Below are 21,183 nucleotides of genomic sequence, written 5' to 3'. Positions count from 1 at the left end.
AGGTCAATAAGCTCAAGACAGAACTTAGAGGGTTACGAACTCAAGGATTTGATATTACCACGTACGAAATACAATTCACAGAATTGTGCCTATTGTGTCCGGGAGCATTCGAAGATGAGGAAGAGAAGATCGACGCGTTTGTGAAAGGATTACCGGAAAGAATCCAAGAATATATAAGTTCACACGACCCCGCCTCCATACAACAGGCATGTAGAATGGCTCACAAACTAGTGAACCAGATTGAAGAAAGAATTAAAGAACAGACTGCTGAAGAGGCCAATGTGAAGCAAGTCAAAAGAAAGTGGGAGGAAAACGGTGATAAGAATCACCAATACAACAACAATAGCAATTACAACAATAATCGCAACAATTATCCCAACAATCGCAACATCAATCGCAACTACAACAAACGGCCCAACAACAACAACAACAACAACAACAACAGCAACTACAACAATCATCCCAACAACAATAATAACCATAACAAAAACAACAATCAGAAACAGCTATGCCAAAGGTGTGAAAAGTATCACTCGGAGTTCTGCACCAAATTTTGCAACAAGTGTAAAAGAAATGGTCATAGCGCGGCGAAGTGTGAGGTCTACGGACCAGGGGTTAATAGAACGAAATGAACAAATGGTGTCGGAACGAGTAATGGCGGAGGAAGTAGTGTCGGAGCAAGTTATGCCAATGTAGTTTGTTATAAATGTGGAAAACCGGGCCACATTATTAGAAATTGCCCGAACCAGGAGAACACAAATGGACAAGGCCGCAGAAGAGTTTTCAATATTAATGCGGCAGAGGCACAGGAAGACCCGAAGCTTGTTACGGGTACGTTTCTTATTGACAATAAATCTGCTTACGTTTTATTTGATTCGGGTGCGGATAGAAGCTATATGAGTAGAAATTTTTGTGCTAAATTAAGTTGTCCATTGACGCCTTTGGATAGTAAATTTTTACTCGAATTAGCAAATGGTAAATTAATTTCAGCAGATAATATATGTCGGAATCGCGAAATTAAACTGGTTAGCGAAACATTTAAGATTGATTTGATACCAGTAGAGTTAGGGAGTTTTGATGTGATAATCGGTATGCACTGGTTGAAAGAAGTGAAAGCAGAGATTGTTTGTTACAAAAATGCAATTCGCATTATACGAGAAAAAGGAAAACCCTTAATGGTGTACGGAGAAAAGGGCAACATGAAGCTACATCTTATTAGTAATTTGAAGGCACAAAAACTAATAAGAAAAGGTTGCTATGCTGTTCTAGCACACGTCGAAAAAGTACAAACTGAAGAAAAGAGCATCAATGATGTTCCTATTGCAAAAAAAAATTTCCCGATGTATTTCCGAAAGAATTACCGGGATTACCCCCACATCGATCCGTTGAATTTCAAATAGATCTTGTACCAGGAGCTGCACCAATAGCTCGTGCTCCTTATAGACTCGCACCCAGCGAGATGAAAGAACTGCAAAGCCAATTACAAGAACTTTTAGAGCGTGATTTCATTCGACCAAGCACATCACCGTGGGGAGCTCCTGTTTTGTTTGTCAAGAAGAAAGATGGTACATTCAGGTTGTGTATCGACTACCGAGAGTTGAACAAACTTACCATCAAGAACCGCTACCCACTACCGAGAATTGATGACTTATTTGATCAACTACAAGGCTCGTCTGTTTATTCAAAGATTGACTTACGTTTCGGGTATCATCAAATGCGGGTGAAAGAAGATGATATTCCAAAGACTGCTTTCAGAACATGTTACGGTCATTACGAGTTTATGGTCATGCCGTTTGGTTTAACTAATGCACCAGCTGTGTTCATGGACCTTATGAACCGAGTGTGTGGACCATACCTTGACAAGTTTGTCATTGTTTTCATTGATGACATACTTATTTACTCAAAGAATGACCAAGAACACGGTGAACATTTGAGAAAGGTGTTAGAAGTATTGAGGAAGGAAGAATTGTACGCTAAGTTTTCAAAGTGTGCATTTTGGTTGGAAGAAGTTCAATTCCTCGGTCACATAGTGAACAAAGAAGGTATTAAGGTGGATCCGGCAAAGATAGAAACTGTTGAAAAGTGGGAAACCTCGAAAACTCCGAAACACATACGCCAATTTTTAGGACTAGCTGGTTACTACAGAAGGTTCATCCAAGACTTTTCCAGAATAGCAAAACCCTTGACTGCATTAACGCATAAAGGGAAGAAATTTGAATGGAATGATGAACAAGAGAAAGCGTTTCAGTTATTGAAGAAAAAGCTAACTACGGCACCTATATTGTCATTGCCTGAAGGGAATGATGATTTTGTGATTTATTGTGACGCATCAAAGCAAGGTCTCGGTTGTGTATTAATGCAACGAATGAAGGTGATTGCTTATGCGTCTAGACAATTGAAGATTCACGAACAAAATTATACGACGCATGATTTGAAATTAGGCGCGGTTGTTTTTGCATTAAAGACTTGGAGGCACTACTTATATGGGGTCAAAAGTATTATATATACCGACCACAAAAGTCTTCAACACATATTTAATCAGAAACAACTGAATATGAGGCAGCGTAGGTGGATTGAATTGTTGAATGATTACGACTTTGAGATTCGTTACCACCCGAGGAAGACAAATGTGGTAGCCGATGCCTTGAGCAGGAAGGACAGAGAACCTATTCGAGTAAAATCTATGAATATAATGATTCACACTAACCTTACTACTCAAATAAAGGAGGCGCAACAAGGAGTTTTAAAAGAGGGAAATTTAAAGGATGAAATACCCAAAGGATCGGAGAAGCATCTTAATATTCGGGAAGACGGAACCCGGTATAGGGCTGAAAGAATTTGGGTACCAAAATTTGGAGATATGAGAGAAATGGTACTTAGAGAAGCTCATAAAACCAGATACTCAATACATCCTGGAACGGGGAAGATGTACAAGGATCTCAAGAAACATTTTTGGTGACCGGGTATGAAAGCCGATGTTGTTAAATACGTAGGAGAATGTTTGACGTGTTCTAAGGTCAAAGCTGAGCATCAGAAACAATCAGGTCTACTTCAACAACCCGAAATCCCAGAATGGAAATGGGAAAACATTACCATGGATTTCATCACTAAATTGCCAAGGACTGCAAGTGATTTTGATACTATTTGGGTAATAGTTGATCGTCTCACCAAATCAGCACACTTCCTGCCAATAAGAGAAGATGACAAGATGGAGAAGTTAGCACGACTGTATTTGAAGGAAGTCATCTCCAGACATGGAATACCAATCTCTATTATCTCTGATAGGGATGGCAGATTTATTTCAAGATTCTGGCAGACATTACAGCAAGCATTAGGAACTCGTCTAGACATGAGTACTGCCTATCATCCACAAACTGAAGGGCAGAGTGAAAGGACGATACAAACGCTTGAATACATGCTACGAGCATGTGTTATTGATTTCGGAAACAGTTGGGATCGACATCTACCGTTAGCAGAATTTTTCTACAACAACAGCTACCATTCAAGCATTGAGATGGCGCCGTTTGAAGCACTTTATGGTAGAAAGTGCAGGTCTCCGATTTGTTGGAGTGAAGTGGGGGATAGACAGATTACGGGTCCGGAGTTTATACAAGAAACTACCGAGAAGATCATCCAAATTCAACAACGGTTGAAAACCGCCCAAAGTCGACAAAAGAGCTACGCTGACATTAAAAAAAAAGATATAGAATTTGAAATTGGAGAAATGGTCATGCTTAAAGTTGCACCTTGGAAAGGCGTTGTTCGATTTGGTAAACGAGAGAAATTAAATCCAAGGTATATTGGACCATTCAAGATTATTGATCGTGTCGGACCAGTAGCTTACCGACTTGAGTTACCTCAACAACTCGCGGCTGTATATAACACTTTCCACGTCTCGAGTTTGAAGAAATGTTTTGCTAAAGAAGATCTCACTATTCCGTTAGATGAAATCCAAATCAACGAAAAACTCCAATTCATCGAAGAACCCGTCGAAATAATGGATCGTGAGGTTAAAAGACTTAAGCAAAACAAGATACCAATTGTTAAGGTTCGATGGAATGCTCGTAGAGGACCCGAGTTCACCTGGGAGCGTGAAGATCAGATGAAGAAGAAATACCCGCATCTATTTCCAGAAGATTCGTCAACACCTTCAACAGCTTAAAATTTCGGGACGAAATTTATTTAACGGGTAGGTACTGTAGTGACCCGAACTTTTTCATGTTTATATATATTAATTGAGATTGATATTTACATGATTAAATGTTCCCAACATGTTAAGCAATCAAACTTGTTAAGACTTGATTTATTGAAATATGTTTCATATAGACAATTGACCACCCAAGTTGACCAGCGATTCACGAACGTTAAAACTTGTAAAAATGACATGACGATATATATATGGATATACATATGGTTAACATGAGATTATGATAAGTAAGTATCTCCATAAGTATATTAACAATGAGTTATATACATATAAACAAGACTACTAACTTAAGGATTTCGAAACGAGACATATATGTAACGATTATCGTTGTAACGACATTTAAATGTATATATATCATATTAAGATATATTAATATATCATAATATCATGATAATATAATAATTTAACATCTCATTAGATATAATAAACAATGGGTTAACAACATTAATTGAGATCGTTAACTTAAAGGTTTCAAAACAACACTTACATGTAACGACTAACGATGACTTAACGACTCAGTTAAAATGTATATACATGTAGTGTATTTAGATGTATTAAAATACTTTTGGAAGACTTCAAGACATATATCAAAACACTCATACTTAACGAAAATGGTTACAGTTACTTTCCCATTCTTTTCTTTCATCAAGAATTCTAGTCGTATTCTTACCCGTATTATACACAGCTTCAAAACGTACTTACTATGGGTATATACCAATAGGAACTAGCATGAGATTCCACTCTTGATTATGTCATGTATGACTAATCAATTTTAACTTCTACCATGAGCTAGTCAACTAACTAGAACTCCTTTTAACCCCACTCACCACTCACCAATTACCACTCATCATTCACTCCATTTCACTTCCAATTCTCTTTCTAATTCTCTCTCAACACACACACACACTATTATGAACGTATTTTTCCAGTAGTTAATCATCATCTTCATCAAAAATCACTTCAAGAATCAAGCTATAATCATCATAGGAAGAACACTTCAAGAACACTTCAAAAATCCCTTCAAGTTTACTAATTTACTTCCAAGCTTTCTAATCCATTCCAAGTAATCATCTAAGATCAAGAAACCTTTGTTATATACAGTAGGTTATCTTTCTTATTCAAAGTAATATTCATATTCAAACTTTGATTCAATTTCTATAACTATAAACTATCTTAATTCGAGTAAAAATCTTACTTGAACTTGTTTTTGTGTCATGATCCTACTTCAAGAACTTTCAAGCCATCCAAGATCCTTTGAAGCTAGATCATTTCTTGTCACTTCCAGTAGGTTTACCTACTAAACTTTAGGTAGTAATGATGTTCATAACATCATTCGATTCATATATATAAAACTATCTTATTCGAAGGTTTAAACTCGTAATCACTAGAACATAGTTTAGTTAATTCTAAACTTGTTTGCAAACAAAAGTTAATCCTTCTAACTTGGCTTTTAAAATTAACTAAACACATGTTCTATATCTATATGATATGCTAACTTAATGATTTAAAACCTGGAAACACGAAAAACACCGTAAAACCAGATTTACGCCGTCGTAGTAACATCGCGGGCTGTTTTGGGTTAGTTAATTAAAAACTATGATAAACTTTGATTTAAAAGTTGTTATTCTGAGAAGATGATTTTTATTATGAACATGAAACTATATCCAAAAATTATGGTTAAACTCAAAGTGGAAGTATGTTTTCTAAAATGGTCATCTAGACGTCGTTCTTTCGACTGAAATGACTACCTTTACAAAAACGACTTGTAACTTATTTTTTTGACTATAAACCTATAATTTTTCTGTTTAGATTCATAAAATAGAGTTCAATATGAAACCATAGCAATTTGATTCACTCAAAACGGATTTAAAATGAAGAAGTTATGGGTAAAACAAAATTGGATAATTTTTCTCATTTTAGCTACGTGAAAATTGGTAACAAATCTATTCCAACCATAACTTAATCAACTTGTATTGTATATTATGTAATCTTGAGATACCATAGACACGTATACAATGTTTCGACCTATCATGTCGACACATCTATATATATATTTCGGAACAACCATAGACACTCTATATGTGAATGTTGGAGTTAGCTATACAGGGTTGAGGTTGATTCCAAAATATATATAGTTTGAGTTGTGATCAATACTAACATACGTATACACTGGGTCGTGGATTGATTCAAGATAATATTTATCGATTTATTTCTGTACATCTAACTGTGGACAACTAGTTGTAGGTTACTAACGAGGACAGCTGACTTAATAAACTTAAAACATCAAAATATATTAAAAGTGTTGTAAATATATTTTGAACATACTTTAATATATATGTATATATTGTTATAGGTTCGTGAATCAACAGTGGCCAAGTCTTACTTCTCGACGAAGTAAAAATCTGTGAAAGTGAGTTATAGTCCCACTTTTAAAATCTAATATTTTGGGATGAGAATACATGCAGGTTTTATAAATGATTTACAAAATAGACACAAGTACGTGAAACTACATTCTATGGTTGAATTATCGAAATCGAATATGCCCCTTTTTATTAAGTCTGGTAATCTAAGAATTAGGGAACAGACACCCTAATTGACGCGAATCCTAAAGATAGATCTATTGGGTCTAACAAGCCCCATCCAAAGTACCGGATGCTTTAGTACTTCGAAATTTATATCATATCCGAAGGGTGTCCCGGAATGATGGGGATATTCTTATATATGCATCTTGTTAATGTCGGTTACCAGGTGTTCACCATATGAATGATTTTTATCTCTATGTATGGGATGTGTAATGAAATATGAAATCTTGTGGTCTACTGTTACGATTTGATATATATAGGTTAAACCTATAACTCACCAACATTTTTGTTGACGTTTAAAGCATGTTTATTCTCAGGTGAATATTAAGAGCTTCCGCTGTTGCATACTAAAATAAGGACAAGATTTGGAGTCCACGTTTGTATGATATTGTGTAAAAAATGTATTCAAGAAACTGATTTCGATGTAACATATTTGTATTGTAAACCATTATGTAATGGTCGTGTGTAAACAGGATATTTTAGATTATCATTATTTGATAATCTACGTAAAGCTTTTTAAACCTTTATTGATGAAATAAAGGTTATGGTTTGTTTTAAAATGAATGCAGTCTTTGAAAAACGTCTCATATAGAGGTCAAAACCTCGCAACGAAATCAATTAATATGGAACGTTTTTAATCAATAAGAACGGGACATTTCAACAACTACCAACTTCATGTTGTAAGTATAAGCTATAACAACCTAGAATTCGAAATTAGATGTTGAGTTGTTCATACGTGTTCTTGAGTCTGTACAGCTTCATTTTATTTTTCTTTTCTGTTTCAATTAAGTTAATTATCATTCAACGTTTCTGTATCTATTTCAAATCCAGAAATTAAGAAAGTAAATCGTTATTTCTTAGTTTTGATCCTTGGTCAGTCTGTGTTGTGAAGAAGAAAGGAGAAAAAACATAATAAACGTGTTAAATACTTTTGGATTGGGAATATATTCAGGAAAACAGAAATTAGACGAGTGGAAAAGCAGGCCATGCGATCACATGGCCTGGAAGTGCAAAATCCATGCGGTCGCATGGTGAACAGTATCAGCTAACATCCTATATATTTCACAGTTTTCGGCCGAATATCTACACCTAATTCAATCTCTCTATCTCTCACGTAATATATATATATATATATATATATATATATATATATATATATATATATGTATATATATATATATATATATATATATATTATAATTTTAATTTTAATTTTAATTTAATAATAATAAGGGTATGTTAGCGAATGTTGTAAGTGTGTAAGTCGAAATTCTGTCCGTGTAATGCTACGCTATTATTAATCATTGTAAGCTATGTTCAACCTTTTTAAATTAATGTCTAGTAGCTAAGTTATTATTATGCTTATTTAAATTGAAGTAATCATGATGTTGGTCTAAATATTAAAGACGGAGTAATTGGGCTTTGTACCATAATTGGGGTTTGGACAAAAGAACGACACTTGTGGAAATTAGACTATGAGCTATTAATGGGCTTTATATTTGTTTAACTGAATGATAGTTAGTTAATTTAATATAAAGATTTACAATTGGACGTAATTATAAATAACCACATACACTCGATCGGATACGATGGGCGGGATATTTATAAGTACTAATAATCGTTCATTTAACCGGACACGGGAATTGATTAATAGTTAATGGACTTATTAAAACAGTGGTGAATTACATACAAGAAAAATTGGTGTAATTATAGTTTAAGTCCCCAATTAGTTGGAATATTTGACTTCGGATATAAGGATAATTTGACGAGGATACTCGCACTTTATATTTATGACTGATGGACTGTTATGGACAAAAACCAGATGGACATATCGAATAATCCAGGACAAAGGACAATTAACTCATGGTAATAAACTAAAATCAACACGTCGAACATCATGATTATGGAAGTTTAAATAAGCATAATTCCTTTATTTCATATTTTATCACACTTTTATTTACTGTCATTTTAATTATCGTACTTTTTAATTATCGCAACTTTTATTTACTGTCATTTCATTTATCGCATTTTTAATTATCGCAATTTTATTATTGTCGTTTACTTTACCATTTAAATTAAGTTATATTTATTTTTAATATTTTACATTAGGTTTTAACTGCGACTAAAGTTTTAAAATCGACAAACCGATCATTAAACGGTAAAAATCCCCTTTTATAATAATAATACTACTTATATATATATATTTATATATTTACAAATATAGTTTTAAAAATATAGCGTTAAACTTGGCTAGCTCCCTGTGAAATGAACCGGACTTACTAAAAACTACACTACTGTACGATTAGGTACACTGCCTATAAGTGTTGTAGCAAGGTTTAGGTATATCCACTCTATAAATAAATAAATAACTTGTGTAAAATTGTATCGTATTTAATAGTTTTTTGAAGTAAATATATAACTATTTCGTATACATCTCTACAAACATCAAGTATTTTTGGCGCCGCTGCCGGGGACTGCTTAAACGCCAGAAGCGAAACGCTGTATATAAAAAAAAAGATTTTTATTAAGTTTTAATTTCTTTTTGTAAAAATACGTTTTAAATATTAAAAATACAAAAATATAAAAAAAAAAACAAAATATATATATATTTTTAAGAGTTTATTAAATATATATATATAAAATTATAAATTTTCTTCATTTTTATTTTAGTTTTTAAAATATAAGTTTTTATTTATTTTATATAAATATTTTATATAAATATAAAACAGAAAAAAAATATATAATTAAAATTGTAAACGGGCTACACTGTAGCAGCCCAAACAATCTGGCCCGGTTTTCTAATTCATGCGACCGCATGAATCCATAGGCTAAAACTCATGCGACCGCATGAGGGTCACTGACACGCCCAACTGAACCTTGTACAGCATTAATTACGGATTATTATTAATTATTATTAATATTAAACCCTAATTAGGGTTAGTATATTATATTAATTAATTTTAGATTTAATTAATTTGTAATATTTAGTTTTAAATTAGTTTTATTAATATAATAAATTGATACTTTTATAAAATAAATAATATAAAAATTATATTTTTATAACTTTAGTTTTATTTTTATATCTTCGTATCTTTTTATTAGTTTAATTCGTAATTTGTATTTTTTCGCTCGTAATTAGTTTGTAATATAGTATTTGCCGTAGTAATTTTTATTTCTAGATTTTTAGGCTTTGCCGTAAAATCCCTTAAGTGCTTTTTCTTTAGACTAAGATTTAGGCACCTTAGAATTTTACGACGTCGCTTATCGCCTTAATATTTAATAAATTTTAGTACTTTTTAAGTTATTGCCGTTTTGGATATAGAATTTCTTTTAAGCTTTAGTACTTTTAGACGCAACTTTTAATTCTTAGTTTTTAGACTTTTAAGTTTTGACGCACTACGTTCTTATTATTATTTTTCGATCTTTTATATTTCGACATTTTCCGATGCGCTCTTTTTCTTCCTTATTTCTCGCCTCTCTAGTTTCTAGGACATAGAATTTTCTTTATTTTTTTCAACAAAAAATTATTTTAAGCGGTTAAATTGATAGACATCCAAATTTTCTGCTCCGTAGTAATAGTTGGATTTGTTAGTGGCTGAGTTGTGAGCTTCCGATTTAAAGGGTTCTGGCTCCCTGCTACATCTTTTGGCTATTCGAAACGTGGGAAAAAGTAGAAAATTCTATTAATTTGATAACTTATATAATTTTTATCTTTTATAACTAATAGGATATTCAGTGAATGCACCGAGCAAAACGTTCACCACCTTTTATACGTTCACCACCTGTAACTCGATCAAGACATCTAGCCAATATTGTCGCCATTGATTTTTCTTTAGAATCGTCATCCAGTCGACCAAGTACTCCAATTCAAATTTCCGATAATCCATTTTTTGAACCCGACCTCACAATTGAGAATCCGGAGGATATTCAGGGGCAGTTCAGAGATCCTGAACAATTAATCTTTCCTCCGGAACCACCAATCATTCAAACAGAGATTGTTGAGGAACAAACCATTAAATCAGAATCCTCTAGTGATTCAGATTCAACAAATTCAATCATGGAAAATCTGGAACCTCTAAGTATGGAAGACCGAATGCGAGCTAAACGCACTGGCCAAGGTCACGCAATTACTCAACCAGACATTAATGCGCCAGATTATGAAATCAAAGGACAAATTCTACACATGGTAACTAATCAATGCCAATTTAGTGGTGCACCGAAGGAAGATCCAAACGAACATCTTCGAACCTTTAATAGGATCTGCACTCTATTTAAAATCAGAGAAGTGGAGGATGAACAGATATATCTCATGTTATTTCCATGGACTTTAAAGGGAGAAGCCAAAGATTGGTTAGAATCGTTACCTGAAGGGGCGATTGATACATGGGATGTTTTAGTTAAAAAATTTCTTAAACAATTCTTTCCGGCATCTAAAGCCGTGAGACTTCAAGGAGAAATTGTTACGTTCACACAAAAGCCAAATGAAACTCTATATGAGGCGTTGACAAGATTTGGAAAGTTGTTGAGAGGATGTCCGCAACATGGTTTAGACACTTATCAAATAGTACAAATATTCTACCAAGGATGCGACATCACTACAAGAAAAGACATCGATATAGCAGCTGGTGGTTCCATTATGAAGAAAACTGCAACTGAAGCTTACAAAATTATTGATAACACTGCTTCCCACTCACATGAGTGGCATCAAGAAAAAGATATCGTTAGATCATCTAAAGCAGCTAGAGCCGATTCTAGCCGTGACTTTGATTCCATTTCTGCAAAGATAGATGCTGTTGAGAGACGAATGGAAAAGATAACTAAAGATATTCACTCAATACGAATTAGTTGTGAGCAGTATGGAGGACCACATTTGACAAAAGATTGTCTCAGTATTGAACAAACAATGGAACAAAGAGAGAATGTTTCATACATGAACAAAAGGCCTGGAAATAATTATCAAAATAATTATCAACCGCCAAGACCAATCTACAATCAAAATCAGAATTATAACCGAAATGTTCCATACAACAACCAACAAGGTCCTAGCAATCAACAAGTATCCAACAATCCTTACAATCAGCAAAGACCTATTTTTCAAAAAAACCACCACAAACCGATGATAAAAAGCCAAATTTAGAAGATAAGATGTCAAAGCTAGTTGAATCTCAAACTCAATTTTTCACATCTCAGAAACAAACCAATGAACAAAATGCTCAAGCATTTAGAAATCAACAAGCTTCTATTCAAAATTTGGAACAAGAAGTAAGTAACCTAGCAAGGTTGATAGGTGAAAGAAAACCGGAAAGTCTACCTAGCGATACAAATGCTAACCCCCGGAATGAAACAGCTAAAGCCATTACCACAAGAAGTGGTATTACACTTAAACCACCTGAAATACCTGTAATTTCTGATGACTCTATTCCTACTCCACAAGAACCACAATCTGAACAAGAAAAGGAAACAGAACTGGTAGTTGAAAAGGTTAATGAAGATAACACAGTTAAGGCTAAACCTTATGTTAAACCATACCAACCACCACTTCCTTACCCGAGTAAAATGAGAAAAGAGAGACTTGAAGCCGAGCAATCCAAATTCTTGGATATGTTTAAATAGATAAATGTAAATCTTCCTTTCATTGATGTAATTTTAGGAATGCCTAGATATGCTAAATTCTTGAAAGATCTAATCACAAATAGAAAGAAAATGGAAGAACTCTCGGCTGTTACAATGAATGCTAATTGTTCTGCAGTGCTGTTGAATAAGATACCAGAAAAACTGAAACAACCCAACCCGTACTCCGTACGATAATTTTTTTTATTTAAAATATAATACACATTTACGCGCCAATTAAATATGTAACCCATTCCACACGATTTGTCAAAACATATTACTAGTTTAATGTTTACAAAGAGGCACAAAGGCCATTAACGAATGTGATACAAGTTTGACCAACAACAAATGATAGTTTATAATCTGACACTCGAGCATGGTTTGGGGCTAAACTACCCAAAACGTTCGGCCACTTCAAAAGCTATCCCCAAAAGCATCCCCTGTCAACACAAACGGGAGACAACTAATCCAACCGTATGCCCTTACCCTTGTCCAAGCCAGCATCTATAATATGGTAAACAACGAGAGGGTAAGCAATGCTTAGTGAGTGCAACAATTATACATACATATATATAACCTATCCATTTGCAATTACAATACCAAATACCTCATACGAACTTGTAACTCAAATAACATGTCAACATAAACGTAACACCCACAAGTCGTACATTATTACGCCACTTCATTAGCATATACTCAACTCATCATATATATATATATATATATATATATATATATATATATATATATATATATATATATATATATATATATATATAATATGCTAAATAAATCAACAATCTCAATATGGTTAACCAATATCGCTATGGTGCTACCGGCTCGTGGTTCACACCATACGCTCTAGTCATACTCTTTTATAGTGCTACCGGCTCGTGGTTCACACTCGATGCTACCGGCTCGTGGTTCACATCTTATTTTATAGTGCTACCAGTTCGTGGTTCACACTCGATGCTACCGGCTCGTTGTTCACATCTTATCACACACATGTTATGGCACTACCGGCTCGATGGTTCATACCATAACACCCACAAATAAATACGTCATATACACATACGTATAATTACTTCACTCACCTTATCACAAGGATGATGATTTAGCACTTTCGAGCTTCAACGCAATGTACCTAAATCATTAAGTGCACATTCAATTTCACAACTAGTGGGATTAACCACAATACTCCACTTGAGCATTTAATGACCTAATTTGCATTAAATGACTCAACTACCCACAACCTCCCATAAATGGCCAAGACTCGACTTTAATCACTGATACTAGTGAATTAATGTCTATTAACTTCAATTAACACAAAGCTTAGGGTAATCCATACCTATTTCATCTAATTGGGTCAACTAGTACATTTTGACCCATTTTATATTTCTTAGATTCACAATCAAGTCAAACTTACCCATTTACACTTCTTTCATAAATCTTAAAGTGCATTAGTGATTAACAACACCAATTGACACTTACAACCTCAAATCACAAGGCCAAAACCCTAAATTGTGGCGATTAGGGTTTCACTACAACAACATAACACAAACTCGCCCATTTTACTCTCAAATGGGTTATACAAATCTCTAGTAACCCAAACCCTAGCCATTACCCAATCAAAACTTAAAACATAAAGTTAGAACTTACCAAGACTATCTTCTTGTAGCTAGTAACAAGGAGAACAACTTTAAATCTCGCTCCTAGGTTTGATTCACAAATCTCCAACTCCAAATCTCAAGATTAAGCTAAATAGGTTTTGTGTTTTGGGAGAGAAATAGGAAAGAAAAAGGAAAAGGAAATGAAATAAATGGATGTGTGGTGGAGAGTTAATGCCCCCATCAGATTTACATGTCAAATTACCATTTTGTCCCTTAAAGTCATTTAATTTAAGCTAAAACCGGAATCAGAACTGCAGAATTACTGCGGCGCGGCGCTAAATGTCGCGGCGCGACGTTACAAAGGAAAAACCACCACTCTTAACTCATGTTCTGATCCAGATTTGCTTTGCTTGTCGCGTCGCGGACCCATTTCTCGCGGCACGGCAGTGGCCTGATCCTGATCCCTTCGACAAGTTAGCATAAAATGATGGCTCAAACCACTAACACACCTCGTTCACTCTTCTTATGCTCGTCTAAGCTTCGACCTTAAGCCTCATACGAGTCAATACCAATGCGACACACATACATATGTATATACATATATATACATATATATATACTCATTAACTAACACTAGGCTCATTTACAAACGTGCTTATAATTAAGTTGGTACCTTTAGACGCGCACGGGAAAACGGGGTGTTACAACTCTCCTCCACTTAAATCGGAGCGCGTCCTCGTGATCCAAGCCGCATGACAAGAAGGAAGATAAACCAATACAAACTCTTCGGGCTCCCAAGTAAACTCGGAACCCTTACAACGACGCCATTGAACTTTAAATGTCCTAACCTCTTTATGTCTCAACCTTTTGACCTTCTCATCAAGTATGGCAATCGGTTCCTCGATATACTCCAATTTATTATTTAGCTCAATCTGGTCTAATGGCACCCAAGATGAATCATCCGCAAGACACTTACGGAGATGGGAAACATGAAATGTGTTATGGATCCCTGCAAGCTCTTCGGGTAATTCCAAACGATACCCGACTTCCCCAACACGAGCTAAAACCTTAAATGGTCCAATAAACCGAGGAGCTAACTTTCCTCGTTTTCGGAATCGAATAATACCTTTCCATGGCAAGACCTTAAGCATCACCATGTCACCTTCTTGAAATTTGATCGTTCGTCTACGTCTGTCGGCATACGACTTTTGCCTATCTTGAGCCTTTTTCAAATGCTCTCGAGTCACATCAATCTTGCTATTCGTCTCTAAAACTAAATCGGTACTCCCGATTTCCTTTTGTCTCACTTCACCCCAATAAATCGGGGTTCGACACCTACGCCCATAAAGCATCTCATAAGGTGGCATCCCAATACTAGTATGATAACTATTATTATACGAGAATTCCACCAAAGGTAAGTGCTCGTCCCAACTACCAACAAAATCGATAATGCACGCACGTAACATATCTTCCAAAGTTTGATTCGTACGTTCGGTTTGACCGTCCGTTTGAGGATGATACGCCGTGCTCAATTTCAATTGTGTACCCATATCCTCATGAAACTTTTCCCAAAATCGAGATGTAAAACGAGTATCTCGATCCGAAATAATCGATATAGGAACGCCGTGTTGAGAGATGACTTCCTTGATAAACAACTTAGCCAAAGTCTCCGACGATATCGCTTCCTTAATGGGAAGAAACAAAGCACTCTTCGTCAATCGATCTACTATAACCCAAATCGAATCAAATTGGGTTCTCGCCATTTTAGGTAACTTTGTGATGAAGTCCATGGTAACGTACTCCCATTTCCATTTCGGGATTTCTAACGGTTGTAACTTACCATACGGCTTTTGGTGCTCGACTTTAACTTGCAAACACATGACGCATTGCTCAACATACTTCACAACATCACGTTTCATGCCCAGCCACCAATAATCTTTCCTTAAATCAAGATACATTTTCGTCGCGCCCGGATGAATGGAATACTTTGACTTATGTGCTTCATCGAGTAGCACTTGTCGGTAATCACCCATCTTAGGCACCCACACACTTCCTTGAAAAGACAACAAACCACGCGAGCCCATAGTAATGAACTCCGATTGTCCCACAATTCGCTCCGCATGCTTGTTGTGAACGTAAGCCTCTATTTGAATCACACCGAGTTTTTCAAGAAAATCGTCAGTAATAATCATACGTAACAATCCCAATTGTAACGCCGGGTGATGACTCTTTCGACTTAACGCATCCGCGACCACATTCGCCTTACCCTGATGATAAAGTATTTCATAATCATAATCTTTTACCACATCCATCCACCTACGTTGACGATAATTTAAATCTCATTGATTAAAGAGATGTTTCAAACTCTTATGATCCGAATAAATCGTACACTTGACACCATACAAGTAATGGCGCCAAATTTTCAACGCATGCACAACCGCCGCCAACTCAAGATCATGAGTCGGATACCTCGTCTCGTGTTCCTTTAATTGTCGAGAGGCATAAGCGATGACTTTACCTCTTTGCATTAGAACACACCCGAGTCCATTTAACGAAGCATCACAATAAACCGTCATGTCTTCCACTCCTTCCGGCAACACTAACACCGGGGCTTGACATAACTTCTCCTTTAACAATTGAAAGGCAACTTCTTGCTCGTTCTCCCAAACAAACCTCGCGTTCTTCCTCGTCAATTTCGTCAATGAAGAAGCGATCTTAGAAAAGTCTTGGACAAACCGACGATAATAACCGGCCAATCCGAGAAAACTTCGGACCTCCGTAGGCGTAGTCGGTTGTCTCCAACTCTTCACCGTCTCTATCTTCCCCAGATCCACTTGAATACCCTCCTTGTTCACAATATGACCAAGGAATTGAACTTCCCTTAGCCAAAATTCACATTTGGAGAACTTAGCATACAAATTCTCCTTTCGTAATGTCTTCAATACTTCACGCAAATGACGTTCATGTTCGTTCATACTCTTTGAATAAACAAGTATGTCGTCAATGAACATAATTACCGACTTGTCCAACATAGGTTGGCACACTCGGTTCATAAGATCCATGAATGCCGCCGGTGCATTTGTAAGACCAAAAGGCATAACTACGAACTCAAAACTGCCCACAACGTGTTCGAAAAGCCGTTTTCTCAATATCTTCCTCACAGACCCGCATTTGGTGATAGCCAGACCGTAGGTCGAACTTAGAGAAATACGTCGCACCTTGGAGTTGATCAAACAAATCGTCGATCCTAGGCAGTGGATAACGATTTTTGATTGTCACTTTATTCAACTCCCGTAATCGATGCACATCCGCATACTACCATCCTTCTTTTTCACGAATAAAACCAGAGCGCCCCATGGCGAAGCACTCGATCGAATAAAACCCTTCTCGAGCAACTCTTGGGTTTGATTTAACAACTCTTGCTTTTCCGTTGGTGCTAAACGGTAAGGAGTTTTAGCAATGGGAGTAGCTCCCGGAACCAACTCAATACGAAATTCAACTTGTCTTTCCGCCGGAACACCCGGTAACTCATCCAGAAAAACTTCTTCAAATTCTCTCACCACCGAAATTTCACAAATGGGTGGTGGCTCATCACGAGTATCAACAACATGGGCAAGAAAAGCCATGCCACCACCAACAAGAAAATGACGTGCCCGTGCAAAAGTGCATATCGGCACAAGTCTTCTTCGTTTATCGCCATGAATAATTAACTCTCCCCCACTAGGGGTCTTCACTCGAATAGATTTTTCATTTCATGCAATATCGGCTCTATTATGATCGAGCCAATCCATACCAACAACGATATCAAAATCACCCAAAGTCATCGAGATGAGATCGATTTTAAAGTTTTCGACACCAAACACAACATTACAATTTTTACACACATCAACCACTAGCACCGTCTTGCCATCCGCTATTTCAACTTCTACCGGACGGCTTAACTTAGCTAACGGTTTATTAAGTTTGGGCACAAATTTTGGTGACACAAACGACAAGTTTGCACCACTATCAAAGAGTATCCTTGCCAGATTGGAATTAATCATGAAAGTACCCGAGACAACTTCGCTAGATTGCTTGGCCTCCTCATTGGTCATCAAATAATTTCGACCCCTAGCCGTACCCCCCGCCTTCTCTAGTCGCTTAACATTATCGTTGCGCAATTCGGGACACTCCGGCCTCTTGTGCCCCTCTTTGTTACAATTAAAACAAATGATTTTGTTGGAAGATGAGTTCGTACAATCACGGGCCAAGTGCCCTTGTCGACCAAAACTGTAGCACGTAGGCCCAAAACTCTTAGAAGCCCCCTTTTTTGCACTACCGACGCTCTCAGTCACACTCTTGTTCTTCTTGTTCGAGTGGCTAGTAGCTTCAAATTTTTGTTTGCCAAAGGTGAAGTCACTCTTTCTTGGAGCAAGTGACTCAAAACCCTTAGCGATATCAAATAGCTCATCAAAAGTCTTCGCCGAATTCCTACTAATCCTTTCTTGATAGTTATCATTCAAGGTTCGGTAGAAATCTTCTTTCAACATGTGATCGTTCCCGTCATACTCCAGGCAAAATTGGGTCTTTGATAAGAAAGTGGACTTGAGAGTGTTCAAATCCATTGACCCTTGCCTTAAAGTACGTAACTCGTCCTTAAGCTTTGAAAGATCGGCCGAAGTTCGGTACTCCTGGAAAAATTCTTCTTTAAACTCGTCCCACATCAAACTCATACTTTGTTCTTCGCCATAAAGTCGGATTTTCGCATCCCACCACAACTTGGCATCACCCCTCATCATGCTACTACCAAACCTCGTCTTTTTATCGAGAGGGCACTCACTAGTACGGAAAGCCCCCTCCATATCGGAGATCCATCAAGCACTCTTGAGTGGGTCTCGTTCACCTTCAGAGGTGGGAGGTTGAGCATCTTTGAAGTTTTTATAGTGGAAGTCTCGTCTTCCCGCGTTATCCTCTTTAAGAACAATCTTAACTTGTTCCTTGACTAGATTGACTACTTGTTCGTCAATCGAATCCAAGAACATCTTCTTAACATCCTCTAAGAAGCCTCATGATGCCTTTGCATAATGGCCTCAACCTTGGCCGTAAACTCAACATCCTCGCTCGAACCCCCTTCACTGGTCTAGGGTCCGTTTCTCGTCTTCATACTATAAAACGGAAAAGGTTAAGCAACGAACGAGAAAACTTAACACATATGTATATACATATACACCACACTACCCCCATCTTGCTCAACAATCATCGTACATCGCTTGTTTGACAAGATTTGAACCCGTAACGATGGTAGCTAATCATTGTTACGCGAGCACGTCGCATTAACTTGCTAGTACAACGTCTATCTTGCTTGACGATTGCTAACACAACATAAAACAATTAGCGCAAGGTTAGTTCACATAAACCTAAGCACTAATCAACTCCCGGTCCGACCCGTCTCCTACAAGTCCCGCATAAAGCGCATATACAAATAAATCTAAGTCTAGGCTCCTATCTCAAGTCGCCTAAATCTCTTAGACCATGCTCTGATACCACTTGAAACAACCCAACCCGTACTCCGTACGATAATTTTTTTTTATTTAAAATATAATACACATTTGCGCGCCAATTAAATATGTAACCCATTCCACACGATTCGTCAAAACATATTACGAGTTTAATGTTTACAAAGAGGCACAAAGGCCATTAACGAATGTGATACAAGTTTGACCAACAACAAATGATAGTTTATAATCCAAACAACACTCGAGCATGGTTTGGGGCTAAACTACCCAAAACGTTCGGCCACTTCAAAAGCTATCCCCAAAAGCATCCCCTGTCAACACAAACGGGAGACAACTAATCCAACCGTATGCCCTTACCCTTGTCCAAGCCAGCACCTATAAAATGGTAAACAATGAGAGGGTAAGCAATGCTTAGTGAGTGCAACAATTATACATACATATATATAACCTATCCATTTGCAATCACAATACCAAATACCTCATACGAACTTGTAACTCAAATAACATGTCAACATAAACGTAACACCCACAAGTCGTACATTATTACGCCACTTCATTAGCATATACTCAACTCATCATATATATAAAATATGCTAAACAAATCAACAATCTCAATATGGTTAACCAATATCGCTATGGTGCTACCGGCTCGTGGTTCACACCATACGCTCGAGTCATACTCTTTTATAGTGCTACCGGCTCGTGGTTCACACTCGATGCTACCGGCTCGTGGTTCACATCTTATTTTATAGTGCTACCGGCTCGTGGTTCACACTCGATGCTATCGGCTCGTGGTTCACATCTTATCACACACATGTTATGGCACTACCGGCTCGATGGTTCATACTATAACACCCACAAATAAATACATCATATACACATACGTATAATTACTCCACTCACCTTATCACAAGGATGATGATTTAGCACTTTTGAGCTTCAACGCAATGTACCTAAATCATTAAGTACACATTCAATTTCACAACTAGTGATTAACCACAATACTCCACTTGAGCATTTAATGACCTAATTTGCATTAAATGACTCAACTACCCACAACCGCCCATAAATGGCCAAGACTCGACTTTAATCACTGATACTAGTGAATTAAAGTCTATTAACTTCAATTAACACAAAGCTTAGGGTAATCCATACCTATTTCATCTAATTGGGTCAACTAGTACATTTTGACCCATTTTATATTTCTTAGATTCACAATCAAGTCAAACTTACCCATTTACACTTCTTTCATAAATCTTAAAGTGCATTAGTTATTAACAACACCAATTGACACTTACAACCTCAAATCACAAGGCCAAAACCCTAAATTATGGCTATTAGGGTTTCACTACAACAACATAACACAAACTTGCCCATTTTACTCTCAAATGGGTTATGCAAATCTCTAGTAACCCAAACCCTAGCCATTACCCAATCAAAACTTAAAACATAAAGTTAGAACTTACCAATACTATCTTCTTGTAGCTAGTAACAAGGAGAACAACTTTAAATCTCGCTCCTAGGTTTGATTCACAAATCTCCAACTCCAAATCTCAAGATTAAGCTAAATAGGTTTTGTGTTTTGGGAGAGAAATAGGAAAGAAAAAGGAAAAGGAAATGAAATAAATGGATGTGTGGTGGAGAGTTAATGCCCCCATCAGATTTACATGTCAAATTAC

This window comes from Rutidosis leptorrhynchoides, chromosome 11 (genome assembly GCF_046630445.1).
Source record: "Rutidosis leptorrhynchoides isolate AG116_Rl617_1_P2 chromosome 11, CSIRO_AGI_Rlap_v1, whole genome shotgun sequence".
NCBI classification, from domain to species: Eukaryota; Viridiplantae; Streptophyta; class Magnoliopsida; order Asterales; family Asteraceae; genus Rutidosis; species Rutidosis leptorrhynchoides.
Note: the sequence above shows the minus strand (reverse complement) of the source record.